This window comes from Stomoxys calcitrans, chromosome 2 (assembly GCF_963082655.1).
Source record: "Stomoxys calcitrans chromosome 2, idStoCalc2.1, whole genome shotgun sequence".
Lineage (NCBI taxonomy): Eukaryota > Metazoa > Arthropoda > Insecta > Diptera > Muscidae > Stomoxys > Stomoxys calcitrans.
In genome coordinates, this window is record NC_081553.1 from 90,945,898 (window position 1) to 90,965,158 (window position 19,261).

General features: G+C 40.0%; 1 protein-coding gene across 10 annotated transcripts in view; it reads right to left on the reverse strand.

The window, feature by feature from the left end:
• LOC106086408 (serine-rich adhesin for platelets) overlaps nt 1–19,261 on the reverse strand; it is a 378,389-nt gene that overhangs the window by 276,305 nt on the left and 82,823 nt on the right. Inside the window, exon 2 of one of the 10 annotated variants that reach the window (XM_059364026.1) lies at nt 17,013–17,053. The exons of the other annotated variants lie outside the window; for them this stretch is intronic. The gene's annotated coding sequence lies outside the window, so the exon portion shown is untranslated. The remainder of the gene's footprint in view (nt 1–17,012; nt 17,054–19,261) is intronic. 10 annotated transcript variants of the gene reach the window in all.

Here is a 19,261-nt window from a genome sequence, read left to right on the forward strand (position 1 = left end):
CTTGTAAGGGGTTACTTTTTAGTATTTAGAGCGCACAAAGTCCATTATGGCATGGGGTGGACTAATATCTGCACCACCCTCTTTTCAACCTAAACTAACCTTTCCTAGTATTGATGCAGGTCGATCTCCATATTTGATTTCTTGAGCCTTCAGAACACGAAATTTTTTCCCGATTTGGCTCATATTTTGCACATAGTGTTCTAGTATGACTTCTAACAACTGCGCCAAGAACGGTCCACATCGGTCTATAACACGATCTTCCGATTTGACTTCTTGAGGCCTTACAAACCGCGATTTTTTGCACATAATTTTTTTGTTATGTTTTTGTTATGACTTCCTCCAACTGTGCCAAGTTCGGTCCAAATCGGTCAACAACCTGATATAGCTCCCATATAAACCGATCTCCCGATGTGACTTCTTGAGCCCTTACAAGCCGCAATTTTTGTCAGATTTGGCTGAAATTGAGCATGTACTGTTTTGTTACAACTTCCTACAACTGTGCCAAGTACGATTCAAATTGGTCTATAGTCTGATAAAGCTCCCATGTAAACCGGTCTCTCGATTATCTTTGTTCGGTTCCTAAAAGTTTAAATTTTTGCTGCTTTGACAGAAGTTTGGCATGAAGAATAAAAGTATGCTCTTCAACTAAATTTATTTTGTGTACATTGTTAGCAGAATCCATGGTGGTTGGTTGCCAAGACTCGACCCGCCTGAATATAGCGCGTTTTTATTTGTTATAAAGCAGATTTTTCCTTTACTAAATATTTTAGTGAACTTGTGTTGATAGTAGGATTAAAATGATTGTCGCTTGCGCTGCCTTAGTTCCTTTTCTGACTTTGTCACCCTCCGTAGCATACTATCTGAAGTTTCCATTGAGGAAGGACTTGTTTAGACTTCCTAGAGAACTTGAAAGCGGAGAGCTCTTTTTCAGCGTTTTAGCAGTGTTATGCTCTTCGGGAGATCTGGTTCTTTTTTCAGCTTCCGTGGAAGAGCTGGGAAAGTCAGATCTATACCTACCAGCATCCTGCACTTTTGCCCTATTGCACGGCTCGTGCATACTATTTAGTCTCCTTTGTCGTGCCTCGGACAGCTTTCTCGGTCTTCTTGTGATCTTAGCAAAGCCCTCGCTGCTGTCACCCCGTTGACCTCATCTCTTGATTCGTCTGGACCACTGTTTCATTAACTCCGTCTTTGTCTGAATCTGAATCGGAAACACCACCTTCACTTAAAGGCTGGTCATGAACTGCTCATCCCTCTGGGTTATCTGTCTTTTCCTCATTTTTAAGTCTGATGACTGGTTGTGAGCTTGAAGCACTTTCTCAACTACAGGTGCTTAGGCACTGCGCATCCCTTGGAGAAACTGCGCATCCCTTTGGGTTATCTGTCTTTTCCTCATTTGTAAGTCTGATGACTGGTTGTGCGCTTAAAGCATTACTCTCGACTACAGGTGCCAAGGCACCCATACCTATAGGAGGGGCGGAAAATATGCTAGGGTCTGATCCATTTTGAGCCTAGTACTGAAAGATTTTAAAGTTTTTGCGTAATAGGTAGTCCTATTCCGAGAAAGAGATATTTTTTAGAAAGTAAAATGAAAACCAGTTCGCTGTACTCAACGGTTATTTCAGTTTCCTTTGCTAAATACATTTTTCTTGGGTGAAGTAAAAAGTTTACTAACACTAAGTAAAAGCAAATGGAGGCAACCGTAGGGCAGAGGTTAGCATATCCACCTATGACGCTGAACGCGTGGGTTCGAATCCTGGCGAGAACATCAACAAAAATTTCCAGCGGTGATTATCCTCTCCTAATGCTGGCGACATTTGTGAGGTACTATTATGCCATGTTAAAACTTCAGAGGTATCGCACTGCGGCACGCCGTTCGGACTCGGCTATAAAAAGAAGGCCCCTTATCATTGTACTTACAATTTGAATTGGACTGTACTCAATGTCCAGAAATTTTCCAGCTGTGGTAAAAATATGTGGAGACCACCGTACGGCAGAGGTTAGCATGCCCGCCTATGACACTGAACTCAAGGGTTCGAATCCTGGCGAGAACATCAAAAAAATTTTCAGCGTTGGTTATTTCCTCCTAACACTGGCGACATTTGTGAAGTACTTTGCCATGTTAAAACTTCAGAGGTATCGCACTACGGCACGCCGTTCGGACTCGGCTATAAAAATGAGGCCCCTTATCATTGTGCTTAACATTTGAATCGGACAGTACTCAATGATATGTGAGGAGTTTGCCCCAGCTCCTTAGTGGAATGTTCAGGGGCAAAAATTGCATTTGCAAGTAAAAACAAGTTTGTGTTTGTGAAGAAATTCTTGAACTCATGACCAGCAAAAAATTCGTTAGCGTTAATCAAAGTTATATTTTTCTCAAATTTAGTTAAATTTTTTACTAAGTCAATTAATTGTTACGCCATGTCGTAATATTAAAATTATTTTACCTTAGGAGGAGAACTCTATAGAGCATGTAATTGAAATTTCACCTATTTTGTTGTACACCCCTAGTTAAGTATTTAGAATATGCCATGTGAAATATGCAAAAACTTTCAAAAGCTACAAAATAATGATATGCGCTTGCCATTAACAAGGCTGTATATTAACGATAACTAATGGAAGGAACCCACTTACGGCACATTATTAACTATGCAGCCATCAGCTCAGCTAAAGGATATAGACACAAGAGAAAATATAGAGAAAAAACCATGGCAGCAAGTAGCGAATAGACCTTAGGTTATGCTGGCATGCAAATTGTTGAAGGATGTTGGGTTTAATTAAACGTTATTAAATAACAGATTTATTATTCACATTTGTTTGAGGCTTGTTTCATGTTGCCCATGCAAATTGTGCAGAAATTCATGTGCAACACGGACATGCAAAAACAGTTGTGCTTTACTTCCAAAGCATTTGTTGTTCATATTTCATTTTGAAAATGTTAGCTGTTATTTTTTATGCAACAACTAACTGCCTCCCCCAACTACTGAAGAGGTTGTATGGCAATGCCTAGAGGGGGTTGGCTCGTTTTTTTTTTTTTGCAAATGTATTTTAATAGCACCCAGTTAATATGCAAATGGCATACAGCAAAAGGACCTCTTTTAAGCTTTATTGTGGCTGTATAAAAATGTACATGTATGCGTTGCCTTCGCGTTTGGCTTGTACCAACTTCTATGCTGCTGCTGCTGCTGTGGCTAATATCGAGGCAATTGTGAGTTTCATGTTAACCCTGCTCCCGTTTTAAATGCCATTGTGGCGACCAACGTCTGATGTGATTTGCATTTTGCGTGCAAACTTTTAAAAAACACTTCACTGTGCTGGTTCGTTGTTTTTTTTTTCTTCTTCGTCTTCTCTTTTTCATAACACCCATTTTAGAAGTAATTCTTAATGCACTTTGTCGAAATTTTTGTGCTGCTACAGAAAGTGTTTGCTGTGTGTTCTTGATGGTGTCGTTGTAGATGGCATTTGAAACTGGGTCCCTTCTCGTGGCCATTTAAATAACGAAAGTGTTGTATTCTCAAAAAAAAAGTGTGCGAATGAGCGCTACTAACATGTGAGTTAATTGCTATTTCACTTAAGTGCAGCTTGAGTTTGAAAATGAAAAAAAAATTTTTTTTTGTGCAGGAATCTTAACCACACGCCATTTGGCTAATGGAAAAATTTAATATGAATTTTTATATAAAAATTTATTTCTAAACAAAAATTCAAAACTATAGGAAAATAAATTTGTTTATAGTTTCAAATTTAAATTTTAAAGCAGTTTGTTTAAAACAATGAGATTAGGTTGATTTTTGACTCACGCACACGCGAAAATCATTACTCACGAGAAAATCACGACTCATGAGAAAATCACGACTCATGAGAAAATCACGACTCATGAGAAAATCATGACACCTGAGACACTCACGAGACAATCACGACCCACGACGCACTCACAAGAAAATCACGACTCACAGGACGCCCACGACTCAAGAAACACTCACAAAAATTACGAACTACGAGATATGGTTAAACAAATATTTTTCCATGAAGCGAATAAGTTTTTTCCACGCATCTCAAATCATATAGCATTTGAATGTACGAATGTTAATGTATCAGCACTGCATAACCTCTTCTTTGCGTTTTTCATTCGTATGCATCTGTAGAGAGATTCGTACATTTAAGTACCGCATGATTTGAGAGCATGAGAAAATTTTTGTTTTTCGTTATTTTTTATAGTTTAGTATGATTTTCTTGTAAGTTGTGAGTGCTTCGTGAAGGGCTCGTGAGTCGTGAGCGTCTCGTGAGTCGTGAGCGTCTCGTGAGTCGTGAGCGTCTCGTGAGTCGTGAGTGTTTCGTGAGCGTTTCGTGAGTCGTGAGCGTTTCGTGTGTCGTGAGCCTTTCGTGAGTTTCTCGTGAGTCGTGATAAGTCTCGTGAGTGTCTGATATTCTCAGGAGTCGTGATAAGCATCGTGAGCATGATTTAACGCGCTCACGCTCACGCATGAATAATTTTGCCTTGTGAGTGGCTCGTGATTTTCTTGGGAGTCGTGTTAAGTATCGTGAGCATGATTTCACTCACTCATGCTCACACATGAATAATTTTAACTCAAACGCGTGATTGGATTTTGATCTCACTCACGAATAACGTGACTCACGCGTGATTCACGCGTGACACGACAACTCACGTGCCCACCACAAATGCACATCTTTCCGACTAAAAACAGACTGAACCAATTGTCATGAATCTTTGACGGATGGTGTGGAATGGTCCTATAGTTAAAATATGATTCTTAGTCTTATGATATTTAGAAAGAGAGGGGGATGGTAGACCATCCTTCTTATCCGAATTTTCAAAAACCCTTGATCTGGAAGGTTTAACGGTATTTCAGCGCTTCCTTACATTAACCCAAAAATACGAAAAAAATGGCAGTATGAGTTTGAAATAAGTTGTATAGAAGATCGAAGTACGAATTTTTCAAATGTGGGTTCAAATGTCTGAGTATTCGACCTACTACCCAAAACTCCTTAAACTAATAAAAACTTAAACTGATAAATAGACGATTTGTAAAAGTCTCTGTCATTCATATTTGGATTTTTCGTAGATAGACTTTTCAATTATAGTCTCCGTATATGATATAAGGGTGGCAAAATAAAACTTTATAGAATACTAGCTGAACTCGACCCGCTCCGCTGCGCCTCCATTCACACCACACGAAAAATAAGTTAATACCATTGAAGGCCACCGTAGCGCAGATGTTAGCATGCCGGCGAGACTATCAGAAACAAGTAAAAGCGTGCTAAGTTCGGCCGGGCCGAATCTTATATACCCTACACCATGGATCGCATTTGTCGAGTTCTTTTTCCGGCATCTCCTCTTTGGCAAAACAGGATACAAGAAAAGATTTGCTCTGCTATTAGAGCGACATCAAGGATATGGATCACAATTAAATTATATGCTGGAGACCTGTGTAAAATGTCAGCCAATTCGAATAAGAATTGCGCCCTTTGGGGGGCTGAAGAGCTAGAATAGAGAGATCGATTTATATGGGAGCTGTATCGGGCTATAGACCGATTCAGACCATAATAAACACGTATGTTGATGGTCATGAGAGAATCCGTCGTACAAAATTTCAGCCAAATCGGATAATAATTCCGCCCTCTAGAAGCTCAAGAAGTCAAGTCCCCAGATCTGTTTATATGACAGCTATATCAGGTTATGATCCGATTTGAACCTTATTTGACATAGTTGTTGAAAGTAGGAATAAAATACGTCTTACAAAATTTCAGCCAAATCGGAAAGGAATTGCGCCCTCTAGAAGCTCAAGAAGTCAAGTCTCCAGATCTGTTTATATGACAGCTATATCAGGTTATGAACCGATTTGAACCACACTTAGCACAGTTGTTGGATATCATAACAAAATACTACGTGCAAAATTTCATTCCAATCGGATAAGAATTGCGCACTCTAGAGCCTCAAGGAGTCAAGACCCAAGATCGTTTTATATGGCAGCTATATCAAAACATCGACCGATATGGCCCATTTACAATACCAACCGACCTACACTAATAAGAAGTATTTGTGCAAAATTTCAAGCGGCTAGCTTTACTCCTTCGGAAGATGCATCTGCCTAAAGAAATTTGTTCATCTACTCCCAAACATTATACCATTTATTTGTACCCCATATAGCCATGATTGGCAAATGTTCCCATTTAGGGAGGGGTTTTGGAGTCTCGTTTTGTCATGACTTGCCCTTTCTAATATCAACAAATTATGTAGCCTTTTGCTACTTCGAGACCATATTCGTAATCTACTTCCTCATACCTTTCATTTGAGTCCTATGTTATCATTATTGTCCAATATGCCAATTTGAGGGGGTTTTGGGTCGTGGCGCTCCCAAGGTGTCTGAAACCGATTTTTAGTATCAAATTAATATTCTACTCCCGAATACCATTAGTTTGAGCCCCACATATCCCGATCGGTCCATTTCTATTTTTTGGTGTTGCTTTTGGGGTAAGGGGGAGGGTCCGCCCCCTTACGATATCCACAAATTCTATAGCCTATTGCTATTCGTAATCTACTCCCCAATGCCCTTCATTTGAGTCTCATTTTGTTGCGATCAGTCCACTTTTATTTTTGCGTGGTGCCTTTGGGGTAAGGGGGAGGGTCCGCCTGCTTACGATATCAACAAATTCTATATGCTCTTGCTCCTTGGAGACCATATTAATAAACTACTTCCCAATACCTTTCATTTGAGTCGTATATTGTAATTATCGTCCAATATGCCTATTTGAGGGGGTTTGGGCCGGGCGCCCCCTATGTACCTGGACCCAATGTTTATTATCAAATTAAAACTCTACTCCCGAACACATTCCATTTTGGTCTAATATTGTGCCGATCGGTCCATTTTAATTTTTGGATGGTGCTTTTGGGGTAAGGGGGATGGTCCGCCCCCTTATGATATCAAACAAATTCTATAGTCTATTGTTACTTCCATATTCATAATTTACTCCCTAATGCCCTCCATATGAGTCCCATATTACCCTGATCGATCCACTTTTATTTATGGCCTTTTGCTACTTCCAGACCATATTCGTAATCTACTTTCTAATTGCTTTCATTTGAGTCCTATATTGTCATTATCGTCCCTTATGCCTATTTGAGTGGGGTTTGGGTCGGGCGGCCCTCTTAGCACCTGGACCCAATGTTTTTTATAAAATTAATACTCTTCTCCCGAATACTTTTAAATTTTAGTCCAATATTGTGCCGATCGGTCCCCTTTATTTTTTGGTGGTGCTATTGGGGTAAGTGGGAGGGTCCGCCCCCTAACAATATCAACAAATTCTGTAGCCGATTGCTCCTTTCAGACCATATTCGTAATTTATTCCTTAATATCCTTCATTTGAGTCCCATATTGCCCTGATCGGTTCACCTTTATTTTTGCGTGGTGCTTTTGGGGTAAGGGGGAGAGTCCGCCCCTAACGATATCATCAAATTATATAGCCTATTGCTACTTCCAGACCATATTCGTAATCTACTCCCTAATACCCTTCATTTAAGTCCCTTATTGCCCGGTCGGTCCACTTTTATTTTTGCGTGGTGCTTTTGGGGTAATGGGGAGGGTCCGCCCCCCAGCGATATCAACAAATTCTATAGCCTATTGATACTTTCATACCATATTCGTAATCTACTTCCTAATAGCTTACATTTGAGTCCTATATTGTCATTATCGCCCAATATGCCTATTTGAGGGGGTTTTGGGTTGGGGCGGCCCCCTAGGTATCTGGACCCAATTTTTTTATATCAATTCTACTTCCGTATACCTTTTTATTTGAGTCACATATTTTTCCGATCAGTCTTTTCTGATATCAAATAATTCTATAGCCTATTATTCCTTTCAGACCATCCTACACAATCTGTAAAAAATTCAAGAAAATCGGTTCAGCTGTTTTCGAGTCTATTCGGAACAAGCAAACAAACAGACAAACACACTTTGAGTTTTATATAATAGACTAGCTGGATCGGGCCCGCTCCGGTGCGTCTTCTTTCTTTGTGCAATACCTTTTATGGGGTAGCGTCCACCATCCCTTCAGATGTCAAAAAACGCACTTTCTCCACAGGACCAATCTACATAATCTTCGAAAGTTTAAAGTAACACCTGTTTTTATACCTACTACCATAGAATGGGGGCATAGTCATTCGGTTTCTAACACCTCCAAATATTGATCTGCGGCCCTATCTATTCGGAACAAACAAACAGACAGACAAATACAACCAATTTGAGTTTTATATAATGGACTAGCTGGATTACCATTTTACCTCGAATGTGGACAAATTCGTGCTCTGCTTTCAAATACTTTTCATTTGACCTCATATTGCCATGGCCAGTAAATGTAACTGATTGGGTTGAGTTTTATGGGTGGAACGGATTCTTAAAACATTTTCCCTATGTTTGGATATCAGATTCCCTTACAACTCGACAATACCTTTCATTTGAGGCCCATGTCGTCTATATGTCTCTTGGTGGTCTTTGGGTTAGAGGCGGTCCCCTAGGTGCCCCACCCCAAATTTAGATACAAAACCTTGGTTTTGAAGTTGGCATAAGAGACAACACAAAAGTTTGCTTATATCCGAGTTCTAGCGTTTTTCACAATTAGGGTAAGGGACAACGTCCGTTTCTCCTTCAGATATCAACAAAATATAGTAAGGGGGAGCGTCCGCTTCCCCTTCAGATATTAAAAAACGCAGTTTCACCACAGGAATAATCAACATCATCTGCGTAAGTTTAAAGAAAATCGGTTAACCCGTTTTTGTACCTACAACCATGGGATTGGGGGTATGCTAACCGAGTCATTATGTTTGCAACACCTCGAAATATTGATTTGGGGCCCCATAAAGTATATATATTCTGAATCGTCTCGACATTCTGAGTCGATGTAGCCATGTCCGTCTGTCGAAATCACTATAGCAGTCGAACACATCAAGCTAGACGCTTTTTGTACAGATAATTCTTATTGCTGTGGGTCGTTAGGGATTGCAAATGGGTCATATCGGTTGAGATTTGGATATAGCTCCCATATAAACCAATTCCCGGATTTGATTTCTTGAGCCTTTAGAAGCCTCAATTTTTATCCGCTTTGGCTGAAATTTGGAATAAAGGCTTGAGTTGTGACATCCATGCCAAGAATGATCCGATTCGGTCAATAAACAGATATAGCCCCCATATAAACTGAACCATGACTTCTTGAGCCCCTAAAAGCCTCAATTTTCATTCGATTTGTCTGAAATTTGGAATAAGGACTTGAGTTATGACTTTTAACATTCATGCCAAGTATGATCCGATTCGGTCAATAAACAGATATAGCCTCCATATAAACCGAACCCCGGATTTGAATTCTTGAGCCCCAAGAAACCTCAATTTCGATCCGATTTTGCTGAAATTCGAAGCAAAGACTCGAGTTATGACTCCCAACATTCTTGCCAAGTGTGGTCTGAGGGTGTCTTTAAACAGATATATTGGGTTGCCCAAAAAGTAATTGCGGATTTTTTAAATGAAAGTAAATGCATTTTTAATAAAACTTAGAATGAACTTTAATCAAATATACTTTTTTTCTAAAGCAAGCTAAAAGTAACAGCTGATAACTGACAGAAGAAAGAATGCAATTAAAGAATCACAAGCTGTGAAAAAATTTGTCAACGCCGACTATATAAAAAATCCGCAATTACTTTTTGGGCAACCCAATAGCTCAATTGTCACCTTAATTGGCTGAAACTCTCACAAAGACTTCTTTTACCACTTCCAACATCTGTGCCAAGTATGATTATAATACAGGGTGGCTGATGAATATTGCTACATTTTTTTTTCGGTGTATGGAATACATTTTTCTTTTATTCATGTTAAATTAAATTATTAAATTAATTATTAAATTATTATTAATTAAATTAATTAATTAATTAATTAAATTAATTATTAAATTATTATTATTAAATAGAAAAAAAGTTATTACATTTTTTTTTGGTAGCGGCTTTCATCAGCCACCCTGTAGGCCTATAATATCCCTTAATTACCGGTACCCCGATATAAACTCTTTAGACCATAGAAGACGTAAACAATCCGCGATTTGATTATTTTAAAATAATTCAAACACAAATTGAGCTAGTAAGGGTAAATTTTTAGATGTATCCATCGTGGTGGGTACCCAAGCTTCCGTCCGACTGAACTTAACACATTTGTACTTTTATTTGTCTTATTATTTCATTTTATTTTAAATTATTTTATTTTATTTGAATTAATTTTAGTTTTTTTTTTTCTGTTTTTTGTATTCGGTACATACAACTTGCAAAACAAAAGCATGTGAAATTCTCGATTTCCAGTTAACCCACTCAATTTCAAGTTCGTTATCACATTCTTCATTTTGTTCTGAAAAAACCACAAAATTCTATTTAATTCACTTGATGGCAGTATAAATCAATAATCTGCCAGTTTTTTTAAATCATTTTATATTTCAATGGAAATTGGCCATACCAGTGTGCTCTTCATCGTCTGCAGTGGCGAGTTTGTTTCCAATGACAATTTTAATATGCCTTCCCTACAAGACAAATAATAAAAATTCACTACGTTACTACGTTGTATTCGCTCCAAAAGTCCCCCATTACTTAAAAATAAATAAAATGGGAAGTGTAATATGCCATCCATTCCACAGCAGCATATAACCCGTTAAGTGAACATAAATAATAAATTAAATGATTTTCTGGGTATTTATTCTTCATTCATCGCCCATGAATATAGGAAGATGCAAGAGACAAGGGCTGTAATCCCCACACAGCTTAAAATTGTCCCACAATTGGTGGTTTTGCATTTCCAAATGTTGTCATGAAGTGCACACATGCGCAAATTTCTGGATATACAGTGGAAGCCGTATAACTATGATACGCTTAAGTGAAAAATCGTGCTTAAGCGAAACTTTATGAAAAGACCCATTTATTCGAATTGAATGTGAGAAATCTCTTAACTGAAAATATCGCCAAACTGAAAAGGTTTTTACACCCTAAATTCTGGTTTTATATGAAACTGAAATCGCATAAGTGAAAAAGTTTTCTTCTATGGGAAATTATAATCCATTTGACATCGTCCGCTGATGATATTTCTTGGTCGTAATTAAAATCGCGATACGGCTAGCCAGTCAAATGCTTTTTGCAACACCACACTTTTGCTGACTTTAAAATGTTTTTGCTATGCTATTCTTTGGATAGAAAGCATTAAACAATGGCTTAAAGCCAGACAACCTGCAATGAAATCTCAATAAGATTTTACGACCGAAAAAAAGAAAGTGCAAGCAGACAAATTATATGGAATTGGAAAAATTCACGTCATCAACAAAATTCTTACTTTAATTGGCTATGACAGAACATTTGTTCCACTAGCCGATTAGCGTTCCAAGTGCCTCGATCTTCTGCGCTCATTCTAAATTATCTGACATGAAGTTTCAAGGTGTCTTCCACCACTTGATCTTTCCATCGGGCTTTTGGTCTTCCCGGTTAGCGTCTACCATCGTGTTTGCCTTCAAAAGACTTCTTTGCTGGAGATTCTTCATCCATTCTGACAACATGACCTAAACAACGCAGCCGTTGTATTTTGATACGTGTAACTATGCTATCGTCGTCATACAGCTCGTGGTTCATACGACTCCTATATTCTCCATTAACGAAAACTGGTCCATTTATTTTACAAAGAATCTTTCTCTCAAATACTCCAAGCACTGCAATGCTTCAGAACCATATAACAACACGGGTAGTATCAGTGTCTGGTATAGTGTGATCTTCGTCTGTCAAGAGATGGCCTTGTTTCTAAACTGCTTACTAAGTAGCATTTGTTTGCCAGTATTATTCTTCGCTTAATCTCAAAACTGGTGTCAAAACTCTTTCGGTTACGGCGGTGCCGAGGTAGATAAACTTACTGACTGTCTCAAAGTTGTGGTTCCCAACTTTCTCCATTTTCTTTATCTGCTCGGTTGTACAAGGCGTTTTGGGAGTTGAAACCATTCATTTCGTCTTATCTCCACTTACTGCCAGACCCATTTTCACTGACTTTCTTTCGATTCTTTCAAAGGCAGCCGTTACTACTTCCGGTGACCATCCTTTAATGTCGATGTCGTCGGCACAGGCAAGTATGAGGTTTTCTCTTGTGATTAGTGTGCCATATCTATTCACATCTACATCTCGTATAATCTTCTCTATCAGCATATTTAAGAGATCACACGATAGGTTGTCTCCTTATCTGAAACCTCGTTTGGTAGTAAATGGTTCGGAGAGATTCTTTCCTATTCTTACTGAGAAACGCGTATCAGAAAGTGTCATCCTGCAGAGTCTTTTTAATTTTGCAGGGATACCAAACTCAGACATTACTTGGAATGCCTTTGAACGTAAAGGAGTATCGAAAGCGGCTTTGTAGAGATGGTTGGTGTTGAGTTCTCCTTCTCGGGTCTTTTCCAGGATTTAGCGCAGTGTGAATGTCTGGTCTATGGGGGATTTACCAGGTCTAAAGCCGCATTGATAGGATCCAATTATCTCATTGACTTCAGGTTTTAATCTTTCACAAAGTACGCTCGAGAGTATTTTGTATGCAATGGGGAGGAGACTTATTCCTCTGTAGTTGGCACATACCGTCTTGTCTCATTTCTTGCGTACGGGACTAAGTATGCTGAGGTTCCAATCATCGGGTATGTGTTTTTCTAGTCAGATTGCGCTGATAAGCTGATGCATACGCCTTATCAGCGTGTCGCCTCCGGTTTTAAATAGTTCAGCGGGTAACCCGTCGGCTCCTGATGCCTTGTTGTTCTTAAGTCGGGTCACTGCTACTTGGACCTCATTCTGACTAGGAGGTAAACATTATATACGATCATCAGGGATTGATTCTGCGGTATCGTCTTCGCCGCCAACGTCGAACACTAGCAGTTGGACACTTTCTATATCCTCAGCATGCTACCTGTGTCAGTTACCACATTTTCTTCTTTGTCTCTACAGGAGGATATCCCTGTACCAAAGCCATCGGTTTGATGTTTAATTCTTTGGTAGAATTTCCACACTTCATTCTGACTCCTGTACATCTCAATTCGCTCACATTCACGTCTTTCCATTTCCGATTTCATTCTGCGGAATAGACGTTTCTCCTCTCTCCTTTTCTGGAGGGGCAAACTTCTCACATATCAATGAGTGCAGTCCGATTCAAGTTTAAGCTCAATGATAAGGGGCCTACATTTTATAGCCAAGTCCGAACGGCGTGCCGCAGTGCGACACCTCTTTGGAGAGAAGCTTTACATGGCATAGTACCTCACACATGTTGCCTGCATTAGGTCTCGCCAGGATTCGAACCCAGGCGTTCAGCGTCATAGGCGGACATGCTAACCTCTGCGCTACATTGGCCTTCTTTTCTCCCGATACCTCTCCTTCACCTGGCGCGTTGCTACTGATTGCAGGGTTGCTCTATATGCCGCATTCTTGGCTTCAGTAGCATCTCGACACTCTTGCTCGAACCATGGGTTTCTTGGGGGAGGCTTCCGGTACCCAAGTACGGATTTCGCGGCATTTTTCAAGGAGTGGGCAATGGTCTGCCACTGCACCCTTATATCATGTTGTTGTTACCACATTTTCATGAAGGTGGCGATCCTCGTCAAGCTCATGTAGGTGAGCAAGCTCGTTCCGGTCCAAAGAGCCAATTGCCGCGGGAACTTGGTGGCCATTTGTTATTTAAGGGGGCCAATAACTCGCCTTGTCATATCGAGCATCCTATGCACTCAGTATCTGTGCAAGAGCCGGCGCCTCCCGACTTCTTACTGAGACTCTCCGCTCGGTACCGCTGATTGTCCGCAACTGCCGCTACTTCGTATGGAGCATTCCACTATTCGCAACTTGTGGACGCGTCCTGTAGCTCGCAGCTAAGCTTCTCGTGACAGTAATTAACACCACACAGATCAGACCTCAGTGTTCCAGTTTATGTGGTGCACACAGCTATCTCTTGCCGGGGCCATTATATCATCGGAACAAGGAGTGCTTTCAAAGCAGTTGGGTTGGTGGAGGGGAGTATACTGCTTCCATCTGTTGTGTTTGCAGCTTTTCAATGTCGTTCTTCTGTACAGTGTCAGATCGTACTTTCCTCGCCATGTTCAAACGGGTGCGAACCTTTGCTGCAACAAGGTAGTGATCCGAATCTATATTCGCTCCACGGATCGATCGTACATCTACCACGCTGGATGAATGCCTTCCATCTATCACAACGTGATCAATTTGGTTCTTCGTGTTTTGATTGGATGACAGCCATGTGGATTTGTGGATATTTTTATGTTGAAAGTTACGAAATCTATCAGCCTCAACCTATTATTGGACGTTATCTCGTGGAGGCTAAAATTTCCGACTGTTGGATTAAAAATGTCTTCCTTCCCTATTTTCGCATTAAAATCTCCCAGAACGAATTTAATATCATAGGCGGGGCAGCGGTCATATTCTATGTCTAGGCGCTCGTAGAACATATTCTTGGTCTGCTTGTCTTTGTCTTTCGCCGGGGCATGGGCACAAATAAGGCTGATGTTGAAGAATTTGGCTTTTATTCGGATTGTGGCTAGCCTCTCATCCACCGGAGTATAGCTGGAAATAAGTTGTTTCAGTCTCCGACTAACCACAAATCCACAGCCAAATTCATGTCTCGTGTTATGGCAGCTATAGTATAATTTCGACACCGTTTGGTGTTGTAGTGACGCCATTCCTAGTCCATCGAACTTCCTGTAAGGCGGTAATATCTGCCGTGTACTTCTTTAATACATCCGTCAGCGCCTATACTGCACCTTCTCTATAAAGAGTGCGGACATTCCAGGTGCAGATGCGCAAATCATAGTCCTTTTTCCGTTTGCGAGGGTTATTAACGTTGGTTCTCATAGTTTTCCGGAGGCAGGTTACAGGCCCAGCACCCCAACCGCCTGAGCTTTGTGGGATTGCACATGTTTTCCTCGTTGTGGCGAGCCGCTTGCTCCAAGATCCGACGCTCGCCTTCAGCCAATAACTCGCCGAGTATCATTGGCACCCATTATTTAATTAAGAGCCAGTGCCACCTGACTCCTCACTGAGACTCTCCTCTCGAAAATCGCTGACTTCCCTCGGCCGCATTTGCAGCTACTCCACATCAAAACAGAGCTTTGCACCATCCGCAATCTGTGGACACGTCCGGTAGCTTTCAGCTAAGTTTTCCGTGGCAACGATGGACACCACACAAGTCGGAACTCAAAATTCCAGTCTGTGTGGTGCTTATAGTTATTCCGTGTTTAGAAATTTCGCAAAATCATATTTTGATATTTCGCGAATGTTAGTCTCTGACTTTTAAAGTGTTCTACGGATCATTCTCCATTTATTTCGAACATGCTAGTGTTTTGACCAAAAAATTCGCCTTCACTTATGCTTATATCGCTTAACTGCAAATTAATTTCACTTATCCGAAAATTTCTGATAAGTGAAACTAAATCGTAGTATTTTTAGGGTTTCACTTATCCGGTTTCGACTGTATTCAAACTGCTGCACCATGGACAATTGCGAGATGCCTCATAAGAGTTGCACACGTTGCAGTATGTCCCTGCATCGGTTCTTCAGTTCGAGCGATTGGCCATTTGTGGTTTTTTTTTCAACTCTTGTCATTGAAGATAATATGAACTTGGTTTCTTGTTTTTGGAAGATTTTAATGAATTTATTCATTTATTTCGTTTTCGTTTAAGTGCTGCTGGATTTAAATGAGACTTTTATTTTTAATTATGAAATTTATGATGTGCTTTTAATGCCAGCTATAATTTTAAAATGATGACTTTTGGGGTTTACTTTGGGATTATAGGTAACATTATGGCTTTTTTTTCGTCAGAAAGTACTGCAAAATTTTTAGAGGAAATTTGATCCATAGTCTTTTTAATAGGTTTTCATTAAATGTTGAAGAAAATGTGCCCTTATTGGTTGTAGTAAGTTGAACCATAGAAACTACGAACGTAATCTGAACAAGTAAAACCGTGCTAAGCTCGGCCGGGCCGATTTTGGGAACCCACCACCATGGATTCTGCTAAAAATTTATACAAAGTAAATACAGTTAAAAGGCATGATTTTATTCTACATTCCAAACTTCTTTCAAACTAGCAAAAATTTAAGCCTCTAGAACCGAAGAAGGATGATCGAGAGACCGGTTTACATGGGAGCCATATAAGGTTATAGACTGATTGGTTATAGACTTATTTGGCACAGTTATTGGAAGTCGTAACGGAACGCCCCATGCAAAATTTCAGCCAAATCGAACAAAAATTACGGCTCCTAAGGACTCAAGAAATCAAAACGGGAGATCGGTTTATATGGGAGCTATATAAGGTTCTTGACCGATTCGGACCGTACTTCGCAAAGTTGTTGAAACTCATAACAGAACACTACAATCAAAATTTCAGCCAAATCGGACAGGGGTTCAAGAAGCCAAATCGGGAGATCGGTTTATATGGAAGCTATATCAGGTTCTTGGCCGATTGGAGGTAAACATTCTATACCATCATCATTGATTGGTTCTGTATCCTCTTCGTCACCAACGTCGAATACTAGCAGTTTGGTTAAAATGTTCTTTCCATATCCTCAGCATGCTAACTGTGTCAGGTACCAGTTTTCCTTCTTTGTCTCTGCAGGAGGATGTGCCTGCACCAAAGCCATAGGTTTGATGTTTAATTCTTTGGTAGAATTTGCGGACTTCATTTTGTCTCCTGTACATCTCAATTCGCTCACACAGTGTTCTGTTATGAGTCTCAACAACTGTGCCATGTATGGTCCAAATCGGTCTATAACTAGATATAGCTCCCATATTTTAGCAGAATCCATGGTGGTGGGTTCCCAAGATTCGGCCCAGCCGAATCTAGTACGCTTTTAGTTATGTTAACATTTTGGATGGCTGAAGAATAGAATGAGAGCCTAATGGTTCGTGTGATATGGTTTTAGGCTTTTGTAATGAAAATAATCCTTCATATATATAACTTACTGTCTACAACATTGATTTCTTCTAAGATATTTTGCACGTACCTGAAATAGAAGAGAATTTTATTAAATTTTTGGAAGCTTTTTTTGGTTTAATACTAAATCATATTTATTAAAATAATATTGTAGTGTATTTTAAAAAATACTGCAAATACCCAACAAATTGGGTAATACCTTGAAACTTCATTGTAAAGAGAATTTTTTTTTATTATTTTTTAACCTTCTTTTCTAGTAATACTTTAAAGACTTGTCATTTTGTAACATGGTGTAAAATAAATGCCAATATTTCAACATCTCCCTGTCCTAGAAAGATCTACAATTAATTCCAGACATTTACAAATTGTCGAGACAAAATACAGCTTTACGCAAAATTAATTCAAAAATTATGAGTATGTCATGTTACTGAACACTTGATGCCAAAATAAATTTTGATTGATTCAACTGTCATTTAAAATCGTCATTTATTAGTCGCCGTTTTAGTTGTTGTCCATTTGTCTGGATATCCAATGACTTTTTTGTGTCAATTCCATTATTGGCATATTGATATGGTTGTCATGTTGGTCATTATTATCCAACTCGAACCAATTCCAGTTTTCACTTTATGCTGTATGCTTTGCTTTTTTTTTTTTTTGTATGATATGTCTCTCTTTTAGTTTTGTTTTATTTTTGTTCAGCTCACGCAAATTGAAAAAAAAAAACTCCAAAACGATTCAATTTTTCTGAATACCAAAACGGAACATTTAAATTAACTAATGAAAAATTCATGTTTTTGCCACTTGTAAGTGAGTTCAACGAGTAGCTGGGGTGTTCTTGTTTTTGTTATTGTCGTAGTTGTTCTCCTTAACTGGCTGCAGACTTAATTGAATTTTTACTTTGAAAATGGCGCCCTGGACAGTGAGTTTGAAAAGAAGTTTTGGAAAGGAATGATGAAGTTCATGGATAACCGTCGAAAATGCTCTGCTTCGGAACATCGGGAGTCTTTCAATAACTTTTTTTTTAGTCCCATAAAATCCTCAGCGAACTCTTATCGTACGCCAGCAATTCCTACGTACTCCTCTAGTCGATGGCAGTCTAGAGCGCCTTAGAGGTCCAGCAGCCATCCGCTGAGTTCCATCTCGCCACCGATCCCGCTCTGGCCATCTCATATACTATGTGGAGTATTTCGACTAATGATACGAAGGCAAAACCGATAACTTCGCCCAGCGCAGACGAACCCCTCCTGACATAAGCGTCCGCCCCTTCATTCCCTGGAATCGCTTCATGTCCGGGAACCTAAATCAGCATTACATCTTGGACTTGGAGCCTATGCAGGGACTCTAAACAATTTGGCACATACCTCGGCCTCACCGTTTTCGAACCCAAAGCCTTGAGCGACGCCATACTGTCGAACTAAATCCTGAGTTTTGAGGGCGGTAGATCCCCTAACACAATTTTACTTGTGTTTGTAATGTGTACTGCAATGGCACAGACCTTGCCTGAAAAACCGTAAACTCGTACGGTAGTCTCCAAGACATGCCATTGTTTTGTGCGTTAGATTAGTCTAATAATCCAGTCCCTTACGCCATCTTGGAGGCATCAGTGAAGACAGCGGTCTGATCCCCCTCAAAACCCAACATTGGCCCTCTATTTAACCCTACCGGGAAAATGAATCCTGCATGTCCTAATCCAAATCGTTACCGGTGCCAGGTAGTCGAAGATCCTCCTTAGTCTGCAAATGCAAATTTGCCCATGAACATTCCACTAAGGAACTGGGGCAAACTTCTCACATATCACTGAGTGCAGTTCGATTCAAATTTTAAGATAAGCGGTCTCGACGTGTCGCAATGCGACACCTCTTTGGGGAGACATTTTAACAAATGTCTATAGCATTGGGGGGAATAACCACCATTGAAAATTTTTCTGATGTTCTTGCCAGTATTCGAACCCAAACGTTCGGCGTCATTAGCGGACATGCTAACCTCTACGCTACGGTGGCCTCCTCCACCTCCTCCTTAATCTACCCTACGCATCAATAGCATGCAGAATGGAACTGTGGCCGCACCTGTCCTAATTCAACATGCCGCACTCCTTCAGCCTAAATGCGATCTTGGTGGTGCAGTTCTGAATATGGGCTGTATATCCAGCATAACCTCCAAACCTGCCTGCTATGCGGATCTCAGTGCCCCTGTGACTCCGATTCATGCGATTCTCAGGACCTTTTCGAACTCCCTCGTACAAGTTCTTATACCCACTACCATACCAGTGCCTCATAGG